The sequence below is a fragment of the Eretmochelys imbricata genome, chromosome 1, assembly GCF_965152235.1.
Source record: "Eretmochelys imbricata isolate rEreImb1 chromosome 1, rEreImb1.hap1, whole genome shotgun sequence".
NCBI classification, from domain to species: domain Eukaryota; kingdom Metazoa; phylum Chordata; order Testudines; family Cheloniidae; genus Eretmochelys; species Eretmochelys imbricata.
The window spans coordinates 33,989,345-34,001,725 of record NC_135572.1 but is presented as its reverse complement, the minus strand read 5'-3'; positions in this window follow the sequence as shown (position 1 = coordinate 34,001,725).

Genomic DNA, 12,381 nt, shown 5'->3' with positions numbered 1-12,381 from the left:
TTCTATGTTTGTTGTCTCAACTATTTCCATATTGTTCCTGATTTATGGTAAAAGGATGTCATTTTCTACCTGTCTACAAACTAAGGCTGGATTCTTTGCTCGTCTTGTTACTGAAAATAAAGATTTTGCAGCTCAAAACGTGCTTCAGTGAGCCTATTGCCTTCAGTGGATTTGCACAGATGTAACTGATTACCTTAGTAAATCATTTTGTTTGTTGATGATGCAGAACATGAAATAGAATTCAGCTCGCTTTCTGCTAGCTGTGCTAACTTTGCAATGCTAAAATGAATAGACAGCAATGAACAATTATATTTGTAATTACAGTATGCAGTTATAACACATAATACAAAAAGGGAGCAGCTGTGTGGAATAAAAACGTACTGTTTGTTCCGTTAGAAGAGAAGAACTGCACTTTAAGCAATAAGACAGAACAGGGTGTGTAATACTGGGATATTGCCATACCTTGGATGAGATGTCAGTACAAGGCCAAAAGCCCCGGTGATTTCCTGGCAAGGCACTTCTTGGCAGCTATGTTTGTTTTTAAACCACTTCTTCTCTTTCATAATGTGCAGCTGTTCTGTGGTTGTGCTGATGAGAATAAAAATAATACTTTGCATTTGAGTTCTTTTTTCAACAGTGCTGTACAGGGCTCACCATACTTTCTGAGGTAGGCATTATTATCACCATTTTACAAATGGGAAAACTTAACTCAAAAGGCTAAGAGACTTGCTTAAAAGTACCCAGCATATAAATGTCAGAGCTGAGATGAGACTCCAAGAATCCTTGCTCTCAGTCCCCAATGCTAAATACTAGCACAATAGTCACCTTGTATGCTTCCCACCAGTACAAAATTGGTATAAAGCATTAACAAAACAGAATAGTAATGTTTCACATCCACTTTTAAGTTGGGTATATTGTCACAATTCAGGGCAACTGCACCTGTATTTTACTTCAGTGTTCCAGCAAGGGTAACCACTTTCAGGCTTCCAGCTTCCCAGCCATTGCTTTTCTGCGAGGAGTCCCATGTCTCTCTCCCTTCTGAATGGAGTATTGCCAAGCTGCACAGTTCCCTGCCTTCACTGGGTCATGTCCAACACAGGCAGGTTTACCAAGGACATCTGCTTGCTTTCTCTTCAGAGACAGTTAACAGGTGTAATTGCTACAGGTATAAGGCACCACACAGTTCTTTCTCTGAATGACTATTTTATTCTTCAGGTAAAAGCATTACAGAGAAAACATATTAAAAACAATTAAAGATCCTACATGCATGCTAATAAGCTCGTCAGAGTTCAACTTAATATGGATTCTGGCAGGTGTAGTCTTTCAACGCCAAACCCAAGGTGATTCTTTGCAGTTACCAGTTCATCAGAGCTTCAGCTCAGAACAAGCACACAGTCTTATGAGGCCTCAGTAGGCCCAGTGCTTCCACCCTATCGTAAGGATTGGGGCCCTCAGGGGACCAGGAATCATTTCCATTTGATTTATCAGGAAGAAGGCCATGAGACAGTTTAAAACCAGACTATGTATCCAAAAACCATTTCTTTGCTTGTTGGTCCCTGGAGAATCCAGTCTGAACTAGTATATGTGCACCTTTCTAGGGATGTGGCTTCAAAGGGCTGATAATGGAGGAAGTACATTATCACCTCCCTCCCTACTAGAGAACATATACAATTGTATTTTTAATACAATATACCCCAAAAGGTATTAATCCTAATTCAATAAAGTTTAATGTAAATCAATAAAATAGGGTTACCATAGTTGAACATTCAAAAAAGAGGACACTCCATGGGGGGGGGTATTTGCTCGTATCCCCACGCCCCCACCTCAACTCCACCCTTTCCCCACCCCCATTCCAACCCCTTCCCCTAAGTTCCCGCCCCAACTCCGCCCCCTCCCTGCCCCATTGGACCCCTTCCCCAAATCCCTGCCCTGGCCCCGCCTCCTCCCCTGAGCATCTCACGTTTTCCCTCCTCCCCCCTCCCTCCCAGCCATGTGAAACAGGTATTTCGCGGCGCAAGGGCTGGGAGCTAGGGGGAAAAAGCGGGCTCTGTCTCAAGTAATCAACATTTACTTTCTTTCTCGAATGATCAACATTCACTCTCTTTCCTGAACGATCAACTCTTCTTTGGGGAAAAATAATAATGTCAAAATCCTGGACGTTTTTAGATATTTAAAAATTCCTCCTGGACGGTGATTTAAGAATCAAAAAGCCGGACATGTCCAGGAAAATACGGACATATGGTAACCCTACAATAAAATGTATCTTATTTTCTTAAGGTTTGTCCAGGATACTACAGGATATTTTCAATCTGTCACATATTTTGTGAAGTCCTGTCCCTTTAAATGTGTGAGTAATGCCTCCCTACCCAGTACAAAGCCTCTTTTTTGTGGTACTTTCAGTTTTGCAGCCAGAACAATTAAGTGAGCAAAGCAGACATCTGTGTTTCTATCAGCTCCCCCTGTGTCTGTCTATCTCTTTCTCTGCTGGGTCCAAATGTATCATCTTGCAACACAGGATTTCTATCCCACAAGTGCCCACTGCTTTCTCTGCGTGAAGAACAAGAAAAAGTAAGCAAATAATACTATATAAAAAGGTTGACATTTCACCTAGAGGCACAAGATGACAGACTGCTGCTTTTTGCACCTGGGACAGTGTGAGCCAGATAGCTAGAGAGGGGAAGTGGGCAAATAAAGATAGAACAAGGGATAAGGGTACTGCAATTACTACCAGAGCTGTTTAAACACAAAAGCCATGAAGAGAAAGTAAGCAGACCACATGATTGATTGACCACATGCAAGCAGTCAGAGAGAGAAACAGCTTAGCTTGCACTGAGGATCTATAGCTAGCAGAGGGAGTCCAGGTACCGCCCAAGGAAGAATTCTGAAATCTGCAGTGTTGGCACACAGCCAGAAAAGGAAGAATGAGTACAGACAGTGCAGTAACAACAAAACAGTTTCCTGTGGCACAGAAGACATCCAGGAGGAAGTCCAACAGGAGAGCAGAGAAAATGGCAACTTTTGTGGGCACTGTTGGTGAATTCAACCACAGCTGCAAATCATGGGTGGTATACCTTGAATATTCTGAGTAATTTGTAACCTGCAACACCATTCTAGATGGATAAAGAGTTTCAAGTTTGCTGACAATTATGGGACTGAAGGAACATGGACTGTTGTGTGACCTATTGTCTACTGTGCTTGGAACTGTCACGTATGCTGAAGCTACTGCAGCAATGCAGGAACATTTTTCTCCCACCCACTGATTATAGTGGAACAATATCGGTTTAATCGGCAACATCAGGGAAGTGGAGAGTTGATAGCGCAGTTTGTTGCTGGTCTAAGGAAGTTGCCAGAGCATTATCAGTTTGGACAAACATTAAATGATGTCCTGTGTGACCAATTAGTCTTCGGATTATGCAATGACCAGCTCCGGAAGAAGTTACTGATTGTATCAGCGCTTACATTCAAGAAGGCCGTTGAAGTAGTAGTTGCAATGGAAACTGCTGAGAAGAGTCCTATGGAAATTAGTGTGAACTGAGATGTTCACCTCGTGCATCAGCGTGATGGAGGACCACAAGAATGTAAAGGATTTCCATGTGGCTGTTGTGCACAACCTACACACACTGAGAGGGATTGCTGGGCATGCCAAGCTATTTGCAAAAGTGCCAGAAGAAAGGACACACTGCCATGACCTGTCGTACAGTTCAACGACGAGCAACACAGAGTAACCGTACACCCAAGAAGACATCTCTGAAGACTGAACCTAAGAAAGGACAGAAATCAGGAATTCATAAGTTGAAAAAAGACAAGAGCTTTAGTGACACTGACCAAGACCTAGCACTACACATGTTATCAGAAGTTGGAGTCAGAAATGGCTTTGGGTCACACCTTTGTTCAAAGAAGTTCCTACAAGAATAGAGCTTGATACTGGAGCGCCGTTTCATTGATTTCTGCCTGTACCTATCATCATTCTTTGTCACAATCATCTCTGGAAGAAACCTTCACAGTTTTGAAGACTTATACAAGAGAAAATTTAGGATACCCCAAAAGGGATATTCCAGGTGAAAGTTAAACTAGGTGGACAATCTGTTGTTTTACCCTTGTATGTGACTGAAGAAAAATATGCACCATTATTGGCAGACCTTGGTTTGAGGAGCACAAAGTGAATTGGACTGAGATCAAGGTGATCACAAAAGCACCTTGAAATCTTCAAGAAATACTGGACAGACTAAAGTTTTTGAAAAAGAGCTTGGACAGATGAGCAATGTGTCAATGAAGCTCAGTGTTAAGTCCGACAGCCAGCCAGAATTTTGCAAGTCCATAGTTATCCCTTATACTCTGAGGCCTCTGGTAGAAGCTGATTTGCTCCATTTAGTGAACACTGGCATCCTGTCACTGGTTTCACACAGTGAGTGGGCTATGCCCATTGTACCAGTGATCAAGAATGATGGCTCCATTCAAATTTGTGGAGATTTCAAAATGACACTGAATCTAGTTTTATCTGAAGATCAGTATCTACAACCTCATATGGAAGACTTGTTTGCTACTCTTAGTAGAGGACAGTGTTTCAATATATTAGATTTGCTCAATGCATACCTACAAATGGAGTTTGATTCGGCATTTTGCAAATATCTCACAATCAGTACAGAATAAGGTTGATTTTGTTACAACAGGTTGACTTTAGGTATCACATCAGTACCTGCCCAGTTCCAGAAAGCCATGGATGAGATCCTGAAGGCACTGAATGGAGTTCAGTGCTATTTGAATGACATTCTTGTTACAGGAAAGGTTCAAGGGGATCATGTTTGAAATTTGGACTGTGTCTTGCAACATTTGGAATATCATGGACTGAAAGCATGTCGAAACAAATGTGAGTTTTTCAAAAGTTCAGCTGAATACCTTGGACATGTCATTGAGGCCACGGACTTAAGGAAATCACCAGAGAAAGAGAAGGCAGCTCTTGAAGTGCCAACTTCAGAAAATGTGTCACAATTACATTCATTCTTAGGATTGCTTCATTACTACAGCAAATTTCTGCCTAATCCGGTGACAGTATTTTGTGACAGGGTAAGGCCAGATGGCTATAGAAAAGTAGTGGGAGATAGATATATTAGCTCCAAGCTAAACAAATCCCTCGTACCAGGTTAAGTGAAATGGAAGCTGCTCCAGGTCAATTAAGACACCTGGGGCCAATTAAGAACTTTCCAGAAGGCAGGGAGAATGCTAGGTTGATTGGGACACCTGAAGCCAATCAGGGGCTGGCTGAAACTAGTTAAAAGCCTCCCAGCCAGTCAGGTGGGTGTGCATGTCAGGAGCTGTGGGAGGAAGTTGCGCTGTTGGAGAGACTGAGTAGTACACACCATATCAGGCACAAGGAAGGAGGCCCTGAGGTAAGGGTGAAGTGGAGCTTGAGGAAGTGAGGGCTGCTGTGGGGGAAGTAGCCCAGGGAATTGCACATGTCATGTCTCTAAAAGGTCAGCTACATAGCTGATACTATTAGGGTCCCTGGGCTGGAGCCCGGAGTAGAGGGTGGGCCTGGGCTCCCCCTCCCCCACCTTTGCCCCCTGATTAATCACTGAGACTGGGAGACAACAGAGACTGTGCAAGGAAGGATAACTTCTCCTCACCTCCCTTGCTGGCTTATGATGAAAATGACTCAGTAGACTGTGACCCTTGTCTCTAGAGAGAGAAGGGTTACGTGGAGGGTCACAGTGAGCCTCTGAGGCTAGCGAAATCTGCCAGGAAATGCGGACCCACGGAGGCAAGGACAGAGCTTTGTCACAATTTGCATTGTTACATAAACTCTTACAAGCAAAGAAAAAATGGAGCTGGACTAAAGAATGTGAATTTAGAGAAGCAAAGAAACTGTTGACATCAACCAAAACTTTTATGCTCTTTGATGCTTCACTACCATTACAATTGGCTTACGATGGTTCACCATACAGAGTGTGTTCAGTTCTTTCCCATGTTTTTTCTAATGGCATGGAGAAACCAATGGGAGAAATTTTGGTACCAAATCCATTTAATACTGTACCAGTCCAGTTGATTCCTGTTGTTCAGGACACTTCAGTACTATGGTCACCATGTTATCCCAAGAGAGTGGAAAAACCAGTTGTCCACCTGAATTTATAAATTGTTTAGTTAGTGAGTTGCTTTTCAGAGAGAATAATCCGTTGCAGTTTAGGAGTCTGTGATAGTCCACCTGCAACTTTTAGTTAGGCTATATAGTGTTTCATATTAGCCATGTAAATGATAATGTATGTGTGTTTAGAAAGCTTTTAAAAGTAAGATGAAGAAATGTGATGTCCTGTCTCTTTAAATCTTTGAGCACTCCCCCCTCCCCAGTGCAAAGCCTCACTTTTATATTCATTTCAGTTTTGCAGCCTGAACAATAAAGTGAGCATGGTAGACATCTGTATTTCTATCAGCTCCCTCTGTGCCTGTGTCTATGTCCCTCTCTGCTGGGTCAAAATATAACATTTGTGACTAAATAAAGTGTAATACTGAATAGCCCCTGTTTACTTGTTGCTTTTGTGAGGTATCTCCACTTACGATTTGACCCACAATCCACTTCTTTAATCCATATATTTATTGTTGTTTCATAAAGGGTATTCTTTCAGAAAAGCTTTATGAGACATTAATCAACATGTTTCATCTGAACAGAGTTGTTAACGGGGCTCTGGAACAGTCTGGCTAGAACCCTAAATCTATCTGAAATCTGGGAAAATTCAAGTTCTAATCCTGTCCATAAAAAAATCAGCCTAGATCTGTGAATATTCACAGACCTGAACTGACAAAAATTGCACATCCCAAGCCTCTTGGGAAACAGCTGTCCCAGCTTGCAGGACCCCCAGCTTTAACTTATATATCTTCTGGGGATTGCTGGAGAGAGCAATGATGAGGATTTAGATGTCTTCTGGGCCTCCCCTTCCTACTTCCTAATGGCTTGGATGCTCCCTTCTAGAGGGTCTTCAGGGTCTCCCACAGGTGGCTGCTCCCACATTGATTAGCTTTGGTGGGGATGGAGGGGAGGAGGACTCTCACCAAATCCATATAGTTCTTCAGGGATAGGAAGCAGCCAAATCCCAGCCCTCCACAAACAGAAGGAATAGGGAAATACTCCCAATCTTCCTGCAGTAGCTATAATAAGTCATTGGAAGATACAGTCCCCATAAATTTTAGTGTGATTGCTAGGACTTCAACCTTCAAGTGAACTGGCAGGATTTGTTTCATTGTCCAACCCTATGAAAGGAGCTACAGGATGCAGTTTGTGTAACCCACATGCATCCAACCCAGCAGGGCTTATTTACTTATAATTGTTAAAACTCAAGGATTGTTTATTTAATAATCTATTAGTTTTATTGTTTTATTAAATCGAATTATCTATCATTGCAATGAGGCTGGTGGCAATCACCATTACTGAGGTTGCCTAACACTTCCAATTATAACCCTCTATTTTCAATTGCTTATAACTTTACTAAACTTAAACCATTCAGACTAAAAATGTCCATGCTTGGTCTCTGTCTCAGGTTTATTTATTTTTACGTTTTGGCAAAAATGGTTCATCCTTTTTTTAGATTGAGGTTAAGGGAAAATAGATGGTTAATTTTTTTTTTTTTAAGGAAAAACTATAGTGCCTCAGGTTTTTTCATCAGGAACTTAACATTTGTCCTAGGATCCAAGAGGTCCTTTTCCTGTATCTATGAAAATCCATTCTGATTGGGCCAGATATAACAGCCACAGTAAATCACATTTGCACACATGCACTGGAGCTTGTTGGAGGCTGGATGTCAAAATCTCTGAATATTGCATCTGCATTGAACATGCTTTCCAGTACTCTGAATCAGCCACATAGACTAGCCCCAAACCCCTGTCTGGGACAAGACAAAATGGATTGTCTTTTAATTCTGGCATTTCCTAACTACTGAATCCTTTACTTTGCAACTTCATTTCATAGATAGATTCCAAGGCCAGAAGAGACCACTGTGGTCATCTAGTCTGACCTCCTCGTATAACACAGGCCACAGAACTTCCCCAAAATAATTCCTAGAGCATATCTCTTAGAACAGAGGTCGGCAACCTTTGGCACGCGGCCTGCCAGGGTAAGCACCCAGTGGGCCGGGCCGGTTAGTTTACCTGCTGCGTTCACAGGTTCGGCCCATCGGAGCTCCCACTGGCCGCCGTTCGCCACTCCAGGCCAATGGGGGCTGCAGGAAGCGGCGCCCCGGCCGAACCTGTGGATGCAGCAGGTAAACAAACCGGCCTGGCCTGCCAGGGGGCTTACCCTGGCGGGCTGTGTGCCAAAGGTTGCCAATCCCTGTATTAGAAAATCATCTAATCTTGATTTAAAATTGCCACCGATGGAGAATCCACCACAACCCTGGTAAACTGTTCCAATGGTTAATTACCCTCAGTATTAAAAATATATGCCTTATATCCATTCTGACCTTATATAACTTCAACTTCCAGACACTTCCATCACTTTAATGATATATTAATTAACTTCAAATTTTGTATGTAATATGTTATAAATATCAGACATCTTTCATATATATATATATATGCTTGTAATACATATTTTCCAATAAACATGTCTCCAAGAATCCATTGGAACTTAATCAACTCTTTTATTAAATAATGAATTTAAGTTATGGGTCAGTACTTCAATACTTTTCTGTCCCAATGAAGTCAGTGGGAGTTTTGCCTGGTTGAGAGCAAAGATGAAGGCCTAAGTCCTTGTAGATTGTGGTTTTTCAGCAAGCCTTGAGTAAGAAGTAGCTTTGCTGCTGCAAGAGCAGACCAGTCTGGTTCCCCCTTTCTCCATGGGGAAGTAATCTGTTGCAGCCCTTTACCTTGTATATCTTACTTGTCTCTATGCTCCAGCTCAGCGGTGGTGACAGGTGCTTGGAGTGGGGGAGGGGGGTAGAGTAAAGGCTCTGCCTACTTCCCCTCTACTTCTCACCCACGTGTACAGAAGAAGGAGTAGACATTGCTGTCTCTCTCCCATATTCTACTCCTGGGGGAATTCTGCGCCAAAAATTAAAAATTCTGTGCACAATATTTTAAAAATCTGCATTTTTATTTGTCAAAATAACACTATATAATCACACCAATTTCAATTATTTTGGTAATTTATTTCAAATACCTATCAGCAACTATGTCTGTAACAATACAGACACAAAAAAATTCCTCCAGGAGTAGAGAATTAAGGAAACATCTATGACAAACCAGTTCCTATTTCTCTGCCCCCTCCCTCCAGAGCCCAGCAGCGGGGCCAGACACCCACACCCACTCCCTCCAGAGCTCAACTGTGGGGCACCCCCAAGCCCAGATATGCACGTCCCCTTCCCCTATCCCTCACAGCTCAGCTGCAAGGTGCCCCCTAGCCCAGACACCCGCACCTCCTCCCCCCAGACCCCAGCTGCAGTCCCCCTGCCCAGACACTTGAACTCCGTACCCCCCAGAGATCCAGAGGGAGAAACAGCCTGATTCTGGGTCCCAGGCTTGTGTGGCAATTCCTGCATGCCACTTCCTTCCTTCAGGGCTCCCTCCCCCTCCCCTGGCAGTGTGCTCTGCCAGGTCTAACAGCCCCTAGTGGCAGTCAGCAGTTCTGCAGCTCATTTCTGTGGAGGAAAAGGAAATTCTGTGCAAAACCCATTCATTTCTGTGCAAATTCTGCATGTGCAGTGGCATAGAATTCCCGCAGGAGTAACATTCTCTGTAATTAGCTGGTGCAGGGGAGTAAGACAGAGTCTTTCACCCCCTTATTTTCCTGTGTGGGCATGTCCTGTGGGGCACAATTTAGCTCTGTAAACCATGAGCAAGTAAGTTATTGGTGCTCTGATTAGATATTATTGTATCTTATTGACACTGTTACAGGGATGTTATGAAGCCCGTTAAAACAAATTAGGGTCTGATTTTGAGAGATGTTGAGCATCCACAGCTGCTGTTGACTTGAGTGAGAATTATAGATTCTCCTGTCAGAATCAGGCCACATACAGTATATTTTTGCTTTTCATGCTGAAAAAAAAATCATTGGTACAAAGTGAGATTTTTTAATAGCTATTTTCAAACCTTACTGCAGTCAGGGTTACTACAGCATATACCAATTGTTCACTAGCCATGATACTCTCTTAATACAATACCTCAGACTGGGGATTTTCATGTATTGAACCATGGATTCACCAAGGGAAAGTCATGCCTGACTAATCTAATTGCCTTCTATGATGAGATAACTGGTTCTGTGGATGAAGGGAAAGCAGTGGACGTGTTATTCCTCGACTTTAGCAAAGCTTTTGACACGGTCTCCCACAGTCTTTTTGTCAGCAAGTTAAAGAAGTATGGGCTGGATGGATGCACTACAAGGTGGGTAGAAAGTTGGGTAGATTGTCTGGCTCAACGGGTAGTAATCAATGGCTCCATGTCTAGTTGGCAGCCGGTATCTAGCGGAGTGCCCCAAGGGTCAGTCCTGGGGCCGGTTTTGTTCAATATCTTCATTAATGATCTGGAGGATGGTGTGGATTGCACCCTCAGCAAGTTTGCGGATGACACTAAACTGGGAGGAGTGGTAGATATGCTGGAGGGTAGGGATAGGATACAGAGGGACCTAGACAAATTGGAGGATTGGGCCAAAAGAAATCTGATGAGGTTCAACAAGGACAAGTGCAGAGTCCTGCACTTAGGACGGAAGAATCGAATGCACCGCTACAGACTAGGGACCGAATGGCTAGGCAGCAGTTCTGCAGAGAAGGACCTAGGGGTGACAGTGGACGAGAAGCTGGATATGAGTCAACAGTGCGCCCTTGTTGCCAAGAAGGCCAATGGCATTTTGGGGTGTATAAGTAGGGGCACTGCCAGCAGATCGAGGGACATGATCGTTTCCCTCTATTTGACATTGGTGAGGCTTCATCTGGAGTACTGTGTCCAGTTTTGGGCTCCACACTACAAGAAGGATGTGGAGAAATTGGAGAGAGTCTAGCGAAGGGCAACAAAAATGATTAGGGGACTGGAACACATGAGTTATGAGGAGAGGCTGAGGGAACAGGGATTGTTTAGTATACAGAAGAGAAGAATGAGGGGGGATTTGATAGCTGCTTTTAACTACCTGAAAGGTGGATCCAAAGAGGATGGATCTAGACTATTCTCAGTGATAGCAGATGACAGGACAAGAAGTAATGGTCTCAAGTTGCAGTGGGGGAGGTTTAGGTTGGATATTAGGAAAAACTTTTTCACTAGGAGGGTGGTGAAACACTGGAATGCGTTACCTAGGGAGGTGGTGGAATCCCCTTCCTTAGAAGTTTTTAAGGTCAGGCTTGACAAAGCCCTGTCTGGGATGATTTAGTTGGGGATTGGTCCTGCTCTGGGCAGGGGGTTGGACTAGATGGCCTCCAGAGGTCCCTTCCAACTCTGTTATTCTATGATTCTATGATATCATACCAAATATCAATCCTCACGTGTACCTGGATCACACAAAAACAGTCAAGTGGATCTTCACTAAACTTTCAAAAACAGTTCAGCTTTGAGGTGAAATCAAGCATGAGGAATTTCAGGCCCAAATTGTACTGTTCTATGTAAAAGATGTAAGTACCTGAATATAAGGCTTATAATTAGGGATTTATTGTTTAGGTGCTTAGTTTTCCTATTTTTCAGATTTTTATGCACATTTACTGGGAAATTTTTTAGGAATAAAAATTGTTTTCCTTGAATTATTTTAAAAACTAGTCCATTCAAAGTCCCTTGAGTTCTGGAGATGTGCTGTCACTGAGTTTGAGAGATCTTTAAAGTCCATTAGTCCCCTCTATAAGCAATTTTCAATATAGCACAAATGGTAAGTTTTAATAAAAAGCCAATCTCAGATTTTTAACTGCAGTGCATTTTTATCAGTTTTAATTTAAAACCAGAAAACCTACATACTGTATTCTGAAACTGCCTCCTTAACCATAGATATAGCACTGCTAGTGCAAAAATATGGACAGTTTTTTTCTAGGTTAAAGGGTTTATAAAAGGATTTAAACACTAATTAATCATTTTTTCTTTCAACCAGTCCAGCCCACTAAACACAAATAAACATATTTGAAGGCAACGTTTCCCAAGACCTGTCCCAATCCTATTACAGTGTAAATGTTAATACATTAGTTGTGTCATATGCAGGTACTAAGCAGTAATTGCTTTCAGGGTCAAAACACTGTTTTAAGTGCAGTATATCAATCTTCTATTCTATGAATAAAATGTGTTTTGTTAAATCGAGGCATAATAGGACTAATGTGCTGGCTGCTGTTTGTGCTGTACACATTCCCAAATACTTGACTCAGGACTTCATAGTGAACAAGCCTTTCCACAGAAATTTGAAACCCGTTGAAGTGTTTGCATTTCTTCAAGTAAAAG